Source organism: Caloenas nicobarica, chromosome 13, assembly GCF_036013445.1.
Source record: "Caloenas nicobarica isolate bCalNic1 chromosome 13, bCalNic1.hap1, whole genome shotgun sequence".
Taxonomy (NCBI): domain Eukaryota; kingdom Metazoa; phylum Chordata; class Aves; order Columbiformes; family Columbidae; genus Caloenas; species Caloenas nicobarica.
Genome location: NC_088257.1, coordinates 8,865,008 through 8,875,978, shown reverse-complemented (window position 1 = coordinate 8,875,978; position 10,971 = coordinate 8,865,008). Strand labels below are relative to the sequence as shown.

General features: G+C 46.9%; 2 protein-coding genes across 13 annotated transcripts in view; one reads left to right on the top strand and one right to left on the bottom strand.

Annotated features, from left to right (window-relative positions):
* KLHL3 (kelch like family member 3) overlaps window positions 1-10,971 on the bottom strand; it is a 119,733-nt gene that overhangs the window by 98,560 nt on the left and 10,202 nt on the right. For 4 of the 12 annotated variants that reach the window (XR_010606936.1, XR_010606932.1, XR_010606934.1 and 1 more), the window contains 7 exons: window positions 7,067-9,715; window positions 5,515-5,655; window positions 4,256-4,501; window positions 3,844-3,932; window positions 2,092-2,248; window positions 1,674-1,834; window positions 164-276 (listed from right to left, as the gene is read on the bottom strand). The gene's annotated coding sequence lies outside the window, so the exon portion shown is untranslated. The remainder of the gene's footprint in view (window positions 1-163; window positions 277-1,673; window positions 1,835-2,091; window positions 2,249-3,843; window positions 3,933-4,255; window positions 4,502-5,514; window positions 5,656-7,066; window positions 9,716-10,971) is intronic. The other 8 variants (XR_010606931.1, XR_010606930.1, XR_010606933.1 and 5 more) reach the window with 8 other exon arrangements.
* MYOT (myotilin) overlaps window positions 1,170-10,971 on the top strand; it is a 33,965-nt gene continuing 24,163 nt past the window's right edge. Inside the window, exon 1 of the mRNA XM_065644008.1 lies at window positions 1,170-1,240. The gene's annotated coding sequence lies outside the window, so the exon portion shown is untranslated. The remainder of the gene's footprint in view (window positions 1,241-10,971) is intronic.

Sequence of the window (10,971 nt, the reverse complement as noted above, 5' to 3'; positions counted from 1 at the left end):
CTTTTTGCACAGCTCCTGGAGATCAGCATGAAGGAAGCAAGCAGGTAACTGGAAAAATTTAGGAGCTTGTGCTTGCAGGAAACCCAACTGCAAGTCATATTTTTGAACTGTGAATCTGGGGAATATCTCCAGAATCCCACAAAAGGTAACTAATACAGCATACCTTAGACTGCTGGGAAGGGCTTCTCAAAGCAGCTGGGTTATTTTCATGGTCACGGAACTGGTGAAGGCTGACAATGCCCAGACTGAATGGTCTTCAGTTGTGGAAGTGCACTGCTGTGGTAGAAGACAAGATCCAGTTCATTTACAGACACTTTCACAGTGATGGGCAGCTTTGTCTGGACATGTCTCATCCTACCCTTTATGCATCTACGCAAAGCAATTCCTCCAAATGAGCTGCTAACCCGCGGTTTGGAGCACAGAAATTTCCAGGTAAACTTGCTGCACTAACACGGGCACAAACACAACCCTGCACTTCAGAAAATTCCATTCTCCAGCTCCTCGCCTGCATGGTACCTCACTGAATAATGCACCTGGCTTGAAACTTAAGCACATAATGGCTCTGTGCTTCTGCCATTGTCATGGCATCACTCCAGTTCCCATGAGCTTTACATGGGTCTTTTACCAAGTCTGGAGGATGCTGATGTGAAACCATTCAAGTCAGCAAGACATACACTGGCTTCACTGGACCCAAGCTATCCCCCTGCATTCCTCAGCATTTGGGGAGCAGGGAGTAGCTCAGATTTTCTTTATAACCCAAGTGAATAGGAAATTCTTTACATTCCAAATTTGTATAAGAGGGTCCTGCTTCTAATGAAGTTTTGCCTTACTTCTCTATCTCGGCCCTCTACCAGCACAGAGAGTCACAATCGACCTGAGCTGGCATCTTTCCATCACTCTGGACTACTCGCATGATAAATTATAAGCAACTACAGATCTGGCCACCATCGTGTCTCACAACAGTGGACCTATTTTGTTCCAGTTAATAGTGCTGCTCTATTGACTTTCAAGCCAGCTGGAGAGAATAAATTGCTGCAGTTTATTCCCATACAGCTGACATTCCCGCCATGCCATCACTCACAAGCAGGGATCTGAACATTAGAAATGTAACCCACCACCCCAGACAGCCTTCAGTCCTTGGAGCGGAGTTGGTGGAGACAAGACTTTCCACTTCAAGACTCAGCTCTGACTCAAGCTGCTGGCAGCAAGACCCCCAAAATCAAACTGATGCCTTAGAGAGGTGAGTAACACTTTAATTTCTAGCATATTAACGATGTTCTTGGGTTACATGAGGGCTTTTCAGACGGTGGGAAGGCGATGCAGGGTTATGATTTTTGATTTCAGAAAGCAGCGTTCCCCTTTCTGGCACACTGAGCTCTGCTCTTACCTGTAGGATCATCAAGGGTGGCCATTTGAGCAACCTGGCAAACCAGGAGCTCCAACCCCACAGCATACCTGGCTCAGTCCTCTTGCCTGCATTAGCATCTCTTACCCTCCCACCCAGGAAACCCAGGAAGACTGTGGTTTCCAAAGCAAGCGAGGACTCCACTGCAACTAAAAGGCATCCTGGCTCCACAGCACATGTGCAAGGGGTGAAGCCATGGTGAGCTCTGTCCCCTTGAACATCTCACTTCATTAGTGAGGTACTTTACAAGCAGAAAACGCACCAGTACCTCATTTAGTGTCTTGGGCTGAGAGAAGAGGCAAACGGTCCACAAGACACTCAGCTGGGATGCAGGCTCAGTTGTGCAGCAGAGCATCATCTGGGGTCCACAGCCTCTTCCTAAACATGGCTCATGGGCAGGTTAAAAAGAAAAGAGAAGGGATAGAGATGCTACAGGGAAGAAAGTGGCAAGAAAATATAATGCATCCTCTCAGTGAGAGTCTTTTTCATAGCACTGAGAACTATGAGTACATAATGAAGTTAACCAGAACCACAGGCATGGGATTTGGATTTAGTCTTTCACCCCCTGGTCCACCTTTCATCAGCAGCAGATTGATCCTCTACCACTACATCATTTGCAGCCACAAAAGTTCACTGCCTGGTGAACTAACCCAAAACCACCATCACATGCCAGGAAAATACATTACCTGGAAGTTCCTCTGCAGGAGCCAAGGAGGCAGGATACTGTGTTTGTGTCCCCTGCAACTGGGCAGCAGCAGAGGGTGACCCCAAGGAACAGGCAGCACAGGCAGCTGGGAGAGGAACCTCTTCTACCCCAGCAGTGTGGGACCCGCAACCTCAGCCCTGTGGCACAACAAACATCTTGCACATTATCCACAGGCTTAATCCAGAGCGTAGGAAAAGCAAGGGCCAGAGGCGGATGGGATTTTGGGGCCTCCCAGCTCCAAATGACAAGACAGTTGAGGATCAAGCATTTTCTTGGCAGAGCAGGGAGCGAGGCAAACCTGAGGGCAGGACCTGCCTCTTGAAAGGAACTTTATTCCCTCTGTTGCCTAGATATTAGCTCTTCCTTTTCATATTTTGCTTTTAATTAGCAGATTTGGAGTATTCAAGAGCTTTGCCCGTAACACTGTGTTATCTCCTAGAGAAATTTCCTAGCTGTTATTGCAAAACATAGCAAGAAAATTCAGTGGTGCATCTGCACTGCCTGAAAGAAGAAGTTTGTCTATTGACCACAAACACTATTAGCAAAACTGTAACTCGCCTCTACTTCTGTTGCTTATTTAACCTACAACATTTTAAATGCATTTACCGACCAGTTCTCTAAACAGATTTTTTTTTTTTTTTTTTTTGGCAGGGAGGGCAGGCAGAGACAAAGTCCTGACTCTCCTGTGCCTTGCACTGCACACATGCCTTTGTATTATCATTTCCTAATTTCCAAAGGCTGCGGCTGTCAGGGGACAACCCCTCGCTGCTGCTGGGGCTGCTGGCAGCTCTGGTTGCAGCACTGACTGGAGTTCATGGCCATTCGGATGCTGCTGCATTCAGTGCTGAGTGCTGGTGCAAGAAGAGTTTCCAGAGCAGCTGGGTACACACTAGACTTGGCATTTTTGTTTTCCTCAGAATTTCCAGTAATTAAGCATTATAGCTTGCTCATGGGACACTTGAGGAGGGGTTTAGTAGACATGTTATCTCTGTCACCCTCTAGCAGACAGAAAATTCAAGCCTTGCTGTATTTTTAGGGCTTTTCTACCTAGGAAGTTTGTGTCTCAGCTGCCAAAAAGACAGCAATCCGAGCACCAACTGAGATCACTGCCTAGATATACTCTTGAGCAATTAGCATGACATCTAGCAGATCAAGAGACTGCCAGCAGCTTGGGCTCAGGCCACCACTGGCTTTCATTACATAAACGTTTAACATTAGAAAACCTTTTCACAAGAGGGGAACAGAGCGAGCATGTCCAGAAAACATTTCCACCCACTGTAAACAGAAAGAGGAATGTGCTAGCATGAAGTGCAATACAGGGTGAGAAAAATAAGTCGTGCCTCACTTTTCTAATGAAATGGCATTAAAATTTAAGAGTTTGGGCACTGCACATCTATGGTTACAAAGCTACAGCTCTGATTTACATTGAGTCAAGTGCAAGCTAAAACCAGGCCTGGCTTTCTAGATTGCCTTTGAGTGGAAATGAACATATTCGCTTCAGCAATGCATTGGGGTTGCTTGACAGGCCCGCAGATTTGTATGACACCAGCTGCTTCCATATCAAATGCTGTCCATGTCGCTAAAATTAGACCGATCACATTTCCCCGGAGCGTTTGGGGCTGTACAGCCTGCATGTGGGCTCCCCAACAATGAAGAGTTCACTGCTCAGCATAAACCAGGCACAAGGTACTTTGTAGAAGCCCAAATGCCACGACTATGCATTTAAACTAACCTTTTCTCCTCCTTGGACACAGGATATGGCACATATCACTGTCACAAGAGGTGTTTGTGAGAGCTTAAACAGTCCAGTCTTGATGCTCCCTAGAGGGAAAAAATAACCATTAGACCAGGTGTGCATTTATTTTTCATTCAAGAAACATCTGTGCAAGTTATTTAATTTTATGCAGCACTTTTTGCCAGCTCAATTTTCAATGAAATTACTTGTGTTTTGTAAAATGCTTTCCCCATTAAAAGTTTAATTGGACTATACAGTAGCGGCTTAATTTAGGCAACATGAATAATGATGGGTTTGGGAACTGGCACTTTCAGCTGCTTCATAGTCCACACCTTAGTTCTACAAACATGCGAAACTACAGTGTTTGGCAATATTCTGATTATATGCACTCTGCATGCATGATTTATACTCTGTGTAGAAGCTCTGAGGCTGGAATAGCTTCTTTACAGTGCAACAAGTCCCTGTTTTGAGTTTCACAGCAATATCGCAGCAGGTACAACGGGATGACTACTGCAGGTCTTCCAGACTTGGTTATATGATGCAGTCTGAGTTCCAGCAGTTTTGGGTAAGCATCATGAGCCCTGCTGGTGGAACTGTAGAGCTGTTAGTGTGGACTCAGACTCTCTTCCAGATGTCAACAGCTGCTCCAGCTTCTCTAGAGAAGAGATCAGAGATGGGACCTGGCCTAGACTTGGAACTGAGAGCAAGTATTTAGGAGACTCCAGCTCTGCCTCACTACACAGTTGCCCTCCAGCCTTTGCAGGAAGGCCAAAATGACTGAAAATCCCCTCCTTGTGCTGCATCCCCAGCTCCTGACACACCCCACAGCCTAAGATCCTACTCTAGCATCATTGCCAAGTCACTTGAGATAACTGCTCCTCAGATGACAGCAGAGTGACAAGCCCTGCCCCAGTGAGACCAGGAGGCCAAAGAGGAGGTGGCCAAAGGCCCCATCCTTGGGGTGCTCTCCTCCCGGTTCCCAGGCATGGCACACAGCAGTGCGGAGGGACCCAGTGTCACCCAGCTCTGGTGACCACAGCTGGTCCCAGCAGTTCACGTGCCCACCGCAAACCCCACGGCTCCCAGGGGAACCACACAGCCCTGGCGTACTGCCCCGGGGAAGGTGCCTCTGGTCAGATCCACTGACACAGGGACACGGGACAGCTCGGACACTCCTCTGTCAGGAGGAAAGTGAGCTAAAACCATCTCCTGGCACATCAGGGAAACCTGAGATGAGAGAGCTTTAAATAACACTCCCCTCAAGCAAACAGTCTCCAGGGGGATCCTGGGTTTCTTGTTTAATTGTACAAGTTTAAATCTCACCCACTGACTTTGCTCCACTCGTGGAAGGTTGGCACTGCCCATCCTGGGTGTCGGTGGCTCAGCTGGCTGGAGTGGGGACAGACCGGGCAGCAGCGAGTCCCCAGCAGCAGCTCTGTACCCACATGTGCCCAGCACAAGCAGGGCTGGCAGGGCCGAACCAGGACAAGATTTTTAGGCCAGAATTCACTGTGGGTGCAGATGCAAGGTGATACAGTGCAGCAATGGGTAGACTGGAGGGTTACGTGCTGCTATTCCTGTGCACAAGCTCCCCTGCCTGGGGCACAGGCTGAAGCAGCTCTCGTGGCACTAGAAATCAGCCAAGGTGCACGAAACACCATCACTCACCTCTGTGGTCACTGCAGCTTTCTCCATTGCACAGCCAGGGCACAGGCAGCTCAGGGGCCTCACATGCAGTGGGACAAGAGGCCAGGAGGGCTCAGGAGCTCCAGATCATCTCTGGATTCATCGGCTTTGGTGATATCAGGGCTATACGGCAGAAGCACCAGACCACCCGTCAGGATGCGCTATGGGATGACCACCCAGGGCACACTTGGGTTACAAGAGACGGCAGAAGTTACAGCAGGCACATGCTGCTTTGTATAGCACTGGAGAAAACTATTATGCAGGCTCTGGGAAAGCTACCTCAGATTCCCATTTGCTTCTGATCACAACTTTACTGCTATCAGTCTACAAACACCTCATTTCAATGTGTTCCCACCTGAGGATATGCTTTCTCTTTACTCCTATTGAAAACAATTTAAATCAGCAAGAGGCTCTGGGACAGAAGATGCTTTTTTCCATTTTGGTAATTACTAGTATAGCTCGATGCTACAGCAGTCACAATTAATGGAGCGCTGCTCACAAAAATGCCTTCTTCACAAAGAAGATGAGACACATATAACAGGTCTGGTTTGGGGACAGAGGAGATCAGACCATGCTGCGTTCTCCAGAAAGTGCAAATATAGCAGTACAGCCATGGGCAGCAGAAACAGCAAGTCATGGCTGGAGCACTGGATAGCAAAGCCGTGAGTCATACACAGTTACATGCACTGACCACACGATTCCCATCTTCTCCTAAGCCTGCTGGAATGACACATCCACCTCCTTGGAAGGTGTGCCCCACATGAAGTAGTGAGCTTGCGAGACTGATCTCTCTCTTCTTTGGGCCCGTTAACTTAATTCTCCTTATGACTCACAGGAGGATCACTGTGGTATTCCAGGGTGGAAAGGTTAACTTACTTGCTGACTGAATAGCATACTGTGATATTTTCTACTTTAAAAAAAGATGGTGGGTTGTCTTACGTGTTAAGGCTGAGGCTCTGCTTCATTATTCACTGCAGGTATCGGTGGGAGGATGGGGAAGCATCCCCCAGCCGTCAGCAGTGAAAGGGAGAGCTGGAACTGGGTTCATCCCCCCCTCACCGCAGAGCAGGGCTGGAGCAGGCAGGAGGAGCCACTGGCGGGCTACAAGGAGGGGAACAGATGGGCCAGACAGCTCACAGATTTGTACCAGAGCAGCTCAGCACTGCCCCAGTGCAGCGGCTCTCGGTCCAAGCACTGACAACGCAGAGCTCTTTGGAAGGGGTAATCCATGAGACAGCAGGCCTGTGGGTGTTTACCCAGAGCTTTCAGGAAACAACTTGGCCAACCTTTCTTCATATACAGCATCCTAACTGCAGAAATAGCAGTTTCCAGGTTCTTGAAACGCCATTCTTTCCACAGCACTAAACACTTGTCCTTAGAGTCCACATAAAGGACCCCAAACCTCCACCAAACTACTGGGATGTGCCTGTGCAACGTGAACTTGCAGCACAGGTACTTGCAGCACAGGCAGCAGGGAGCAGGTGGCTGGATCAGGATGCCCAAGGACTCCACAAATATTATTGCCTTTACTCACATCTGCACATCCTCTGCAGGTTACAGCCACGGGCACCCAAGTCTTCGTGCATTTACACTCCTCGGGATCTGCAGTCCTCATGTTTCAGGCAGTCTGGACTCAAAATCCTTCCACATTCCTGTAATGCTCTGGCATGCAAAGAAGCAGGGCAGGGTTGGGAGCTTTTTTACAGGGAAGAAAGGAAGCAAATGACCAGGATCTCCATTTGACATGAATCTACTTACTTTAACAAGTATGGAGCCTTATAATTCCAAGTGGAAGCTTAACATCTCTTAAAATAAGCTCTAGGTATCTTTTCATGTCGGTGCTTAAAGAGGGATTTAGTCACTTAGTTCTAGGAACTCCAGTTTGACTCAAGTATCCAATATCTGTCGGCAGTTCAGCTGTTATCCAAATAAGGGGAGGGAAAGCCAGGATTTTCCAGCCCTGAGAAACAGCTGTGCTCAGAAGAGGCATGTAATATGAGGGATAAAATTAATTCGCTCTAGGCCCTAGTTTGCAAGCAGTCCCCAGCCGCTGGACAAAGAGTCCGGCTGTGACAGCGGGGCCCCCGGTCTGCACCCCGCTAGGCGGCCCCCAAGCCACGCCGGGAGGGACCTCCCTGTCCTCCAAGGGCTGGATCAGGGACCTGCAAGGCAATCAAAAGGTGATTTGATGAGAGAGATATTGAGTCCTCATCTGTTCATGCTGCACGTGGAGTGGGACGTGTACCACAAGCAGTAACACCCTGAGTACCTGCAGCCCTGCTCGCTGCCCGTGGACACCAACATCACCCAGACTTCATGTAAGCCATACACAGGGTGTGTTTGCAAACACCATCTCACCAGGGACATGCCTTAACTAATTCCAAGATTAAGCTTTCTACTGTGCTTTTTCCCATATTAAGGCTACTGTTGCCCAAATACCATTACATTCACATCGCTAATGTTCTTTTCCTTGTGACATTCTGCTCTGTACGATGGACAGACTCATCTTAAGCTTAGCGAAGACTTTCAAGCATGGAGCACAGTACATGCATTTCAGCAGCCGTGCTGCTCTCTGTGCTTGAAAGTCTTTGCTAATCCCAGAGGAAGCCTGTCCTTGAAAGCCAGTGCATCTTTCTGCCCTTCCTGAATAGCAGGTATGGAGATGCCCACAGGAGTGCCACACGCAGTTTTTGTGATGCAAATCTAATATCCTACTTGCTTGGCGGGAGGCATCAAAAACCCGATGCACAGAAAATGAGCCTTTGAAATGGTGCGCCTCAGTCTGACACGTTCTGAAAATATGCTACCAAAAAAATGGTCTTTGAAACGTACTCACTGTTCAGCTGCATTTCTACCATTTAGAAAGACACTCAGCAAGCTTCAAATCCAATCAAGATTCTGCAGCTTCTGTAAATACTTTATCAATGGCTACAATAACCTCTTCCAGCTACTTGCTTATTTTCAGGATATCTTATCTAATGCAAACCTGCCCTCCCCACTCATCATTTTAAGAAATTATTCCACAATTTGAAACTATCACAAATTTTCCTGCAATCTAACCGGCCATCTCAGGATAACCTTTGTGTGTGGGAAGAGAAACAAATAAAATCATTCTTTTCTCATTTCCTACAGAAGTCTTGTTATTCACCCCGCCAGGAGCAACAGAGAAGCTACTTTCGAATGACATATTCATGTTACCACGTAACTCACAACTACACAGCTCACTGCTCAAGTGGTGACAGTTTCCCCATTTAGCCATATGGCACAGAGGAAATACAGCTCCAGACAGAGGTTTCTCCACCCCAGTGCCTTCAGGAAAGCCTCATTCTTTGCAGTCCTATGTTCATAGCACAGTTAGGCCATATAGGATAGTGCTACAAGATCTCAAAGTGTCTAGCATATACTCCCAAAGCTCAAACACCTCTATAAAAATGAGTAACACCATCAGGTACATGCAGATGGCTTGCAAAATGTATCACTTTCAAATTGACTGAAGATTGTTATCCTATATACCTATTAGAGCCTGTTTTCTAAATAAAAGACATGCTGGTACATGACGATGCAGTCTAGGTCTGCCTTACTTTTAAGTATAAAACTTAAAATGTTCTCCTCCCCGCTACATACACTCTTTACAATGCAGTGTATTTTAGATCCAGCAGATGCTCATTTTATTCCTAAAACAGATTTAATGCATTTTCCATGATCTAAACACCTGGCAAAAGGGCTCCATGTAGCTTTAATACTTTCCTAACCCTATGTTAAATTTGTCCTAGTGTTGCATATAGCATAATTCTGCAGCCATGTCAACTATTTAGGTAATGCTAGAATGTCGTCATTATGGTTTGAGTCAACAGTGTGATCTGTATGTACCTTGTAATCATTCTGGTGTTGGGTTGCAAAGGTCCTTGGATTCTTCATTTGGCTGAGTCTAATTCTGTCCTCTTCACAAAGATCTAGAGTTACACTAAGTAAAGGCTGACATTTACATGAGACACTAGGACTGCTAGAATGACTCACCAAGGTAAAACCTTGGCTATATGTTCTTTCAAGGGCGTTAGCCGTACAGTCCCAGCGTTTCCGCTGACCTGATGCAGAAAATCTCCATGCGCAGCAAGGGAAACACGGACAGAGGGACGCATCACATGTAGAGCTCAGCAGGACTCAGGAACAGAATCTCAGGAGTCTGAAAACAGATAGTTAAGAAGTCTTGAGCAATCACTCAGAACTTAAAGAAAAGGGGACACGTCAGAGAGTAAACAGCTCAGAGTGACCTTACAGTGTTTGCCTGGAGGCTGAATGACCTGCTCTCGTTTTTACTGCTAAGTTGGACAGCACGTACACCCTCACACAGAGGACAGCTTTGCACTCGCACGAGCCACCGTTTCAGTCACGTGAAACCAATCAGTAGTAGGAGGGCTGGTCAGCGATGCAGCCAAACACTCTTTGTACATCTACTCTCCTACATTCACTCTGCACTTTAAAGCAGCACCTGCCACCCTGTTCGGCACACCTGAAAGCGTCCTGGTTTACTAAATAACCTAAGCCCCAATGTCATTAGGTTTCAAACAAAACCAGGCAATTCAGACTAAAACAGTGACTGTTCCAGTGATGAAGCTTATAAGCCTTTCATCTATTCCCATGAACTCTTCTTTATCCAAATCCAATATTAACAGTGAAAGCATCCAACACACTCACAAGAAGCAAACTGTGAAATGGAAGGACCACAGAACATGAGAGCAGAGCATCTAACATAAACCATGCACATGAAGGATGAGTTTGTTCACAAACCAGGGTGCGCAAGCAATGTGGGTTTCAAGGATGGCTTCTGCTTTAGACACCTACAGCAGCCAAGCACAAATAGACTTCCCAGTGATGGGGTCTCCTCTCAATTGAACTAGTGAGATCTGCTTTGGCAAGAGATTACCTTAGCCTTCCTCAAGCACTGGCAGCTACATCATGTATATAGCTTCTTGTGCAAACACTGACTGCTTGGCATGTTACATGGCATCAGTCCAGTCTTACTTGCAACTTAGACAGCCATCATCTTTGGCCATGGCCTCTGCCATGTCAGAAGGTCTAATCCTTGCATTGAGGAACTGATGCCACGCAACTAACTGTCTTAAGCACAAATCCATAAGCTACTGCAATTCCTATTTAGTGCTTAAGTTCACTGCCTGTTTTATTATGGCTGGAATTTCTGAAAAAAAAAAAAAAAAATCCTGAAAATGTCAGCAGCTCTTCCTATTCAGTTCAGTAGAACAACCTCTCTCCAAGTTCTTGTTTCTGGCTCAGATGACCACAGCCTACCACAGTCCCAGCTCCAACCACTTCACTCACTCTTGCTAAGGGGCATGTCTGTCTGTGCCTTCTGTTTCTGTGCATGTCTTGCCCAATTCCAGACCAACCATGGACTTGGAACTAGAGTGGAACAAGCAAGAG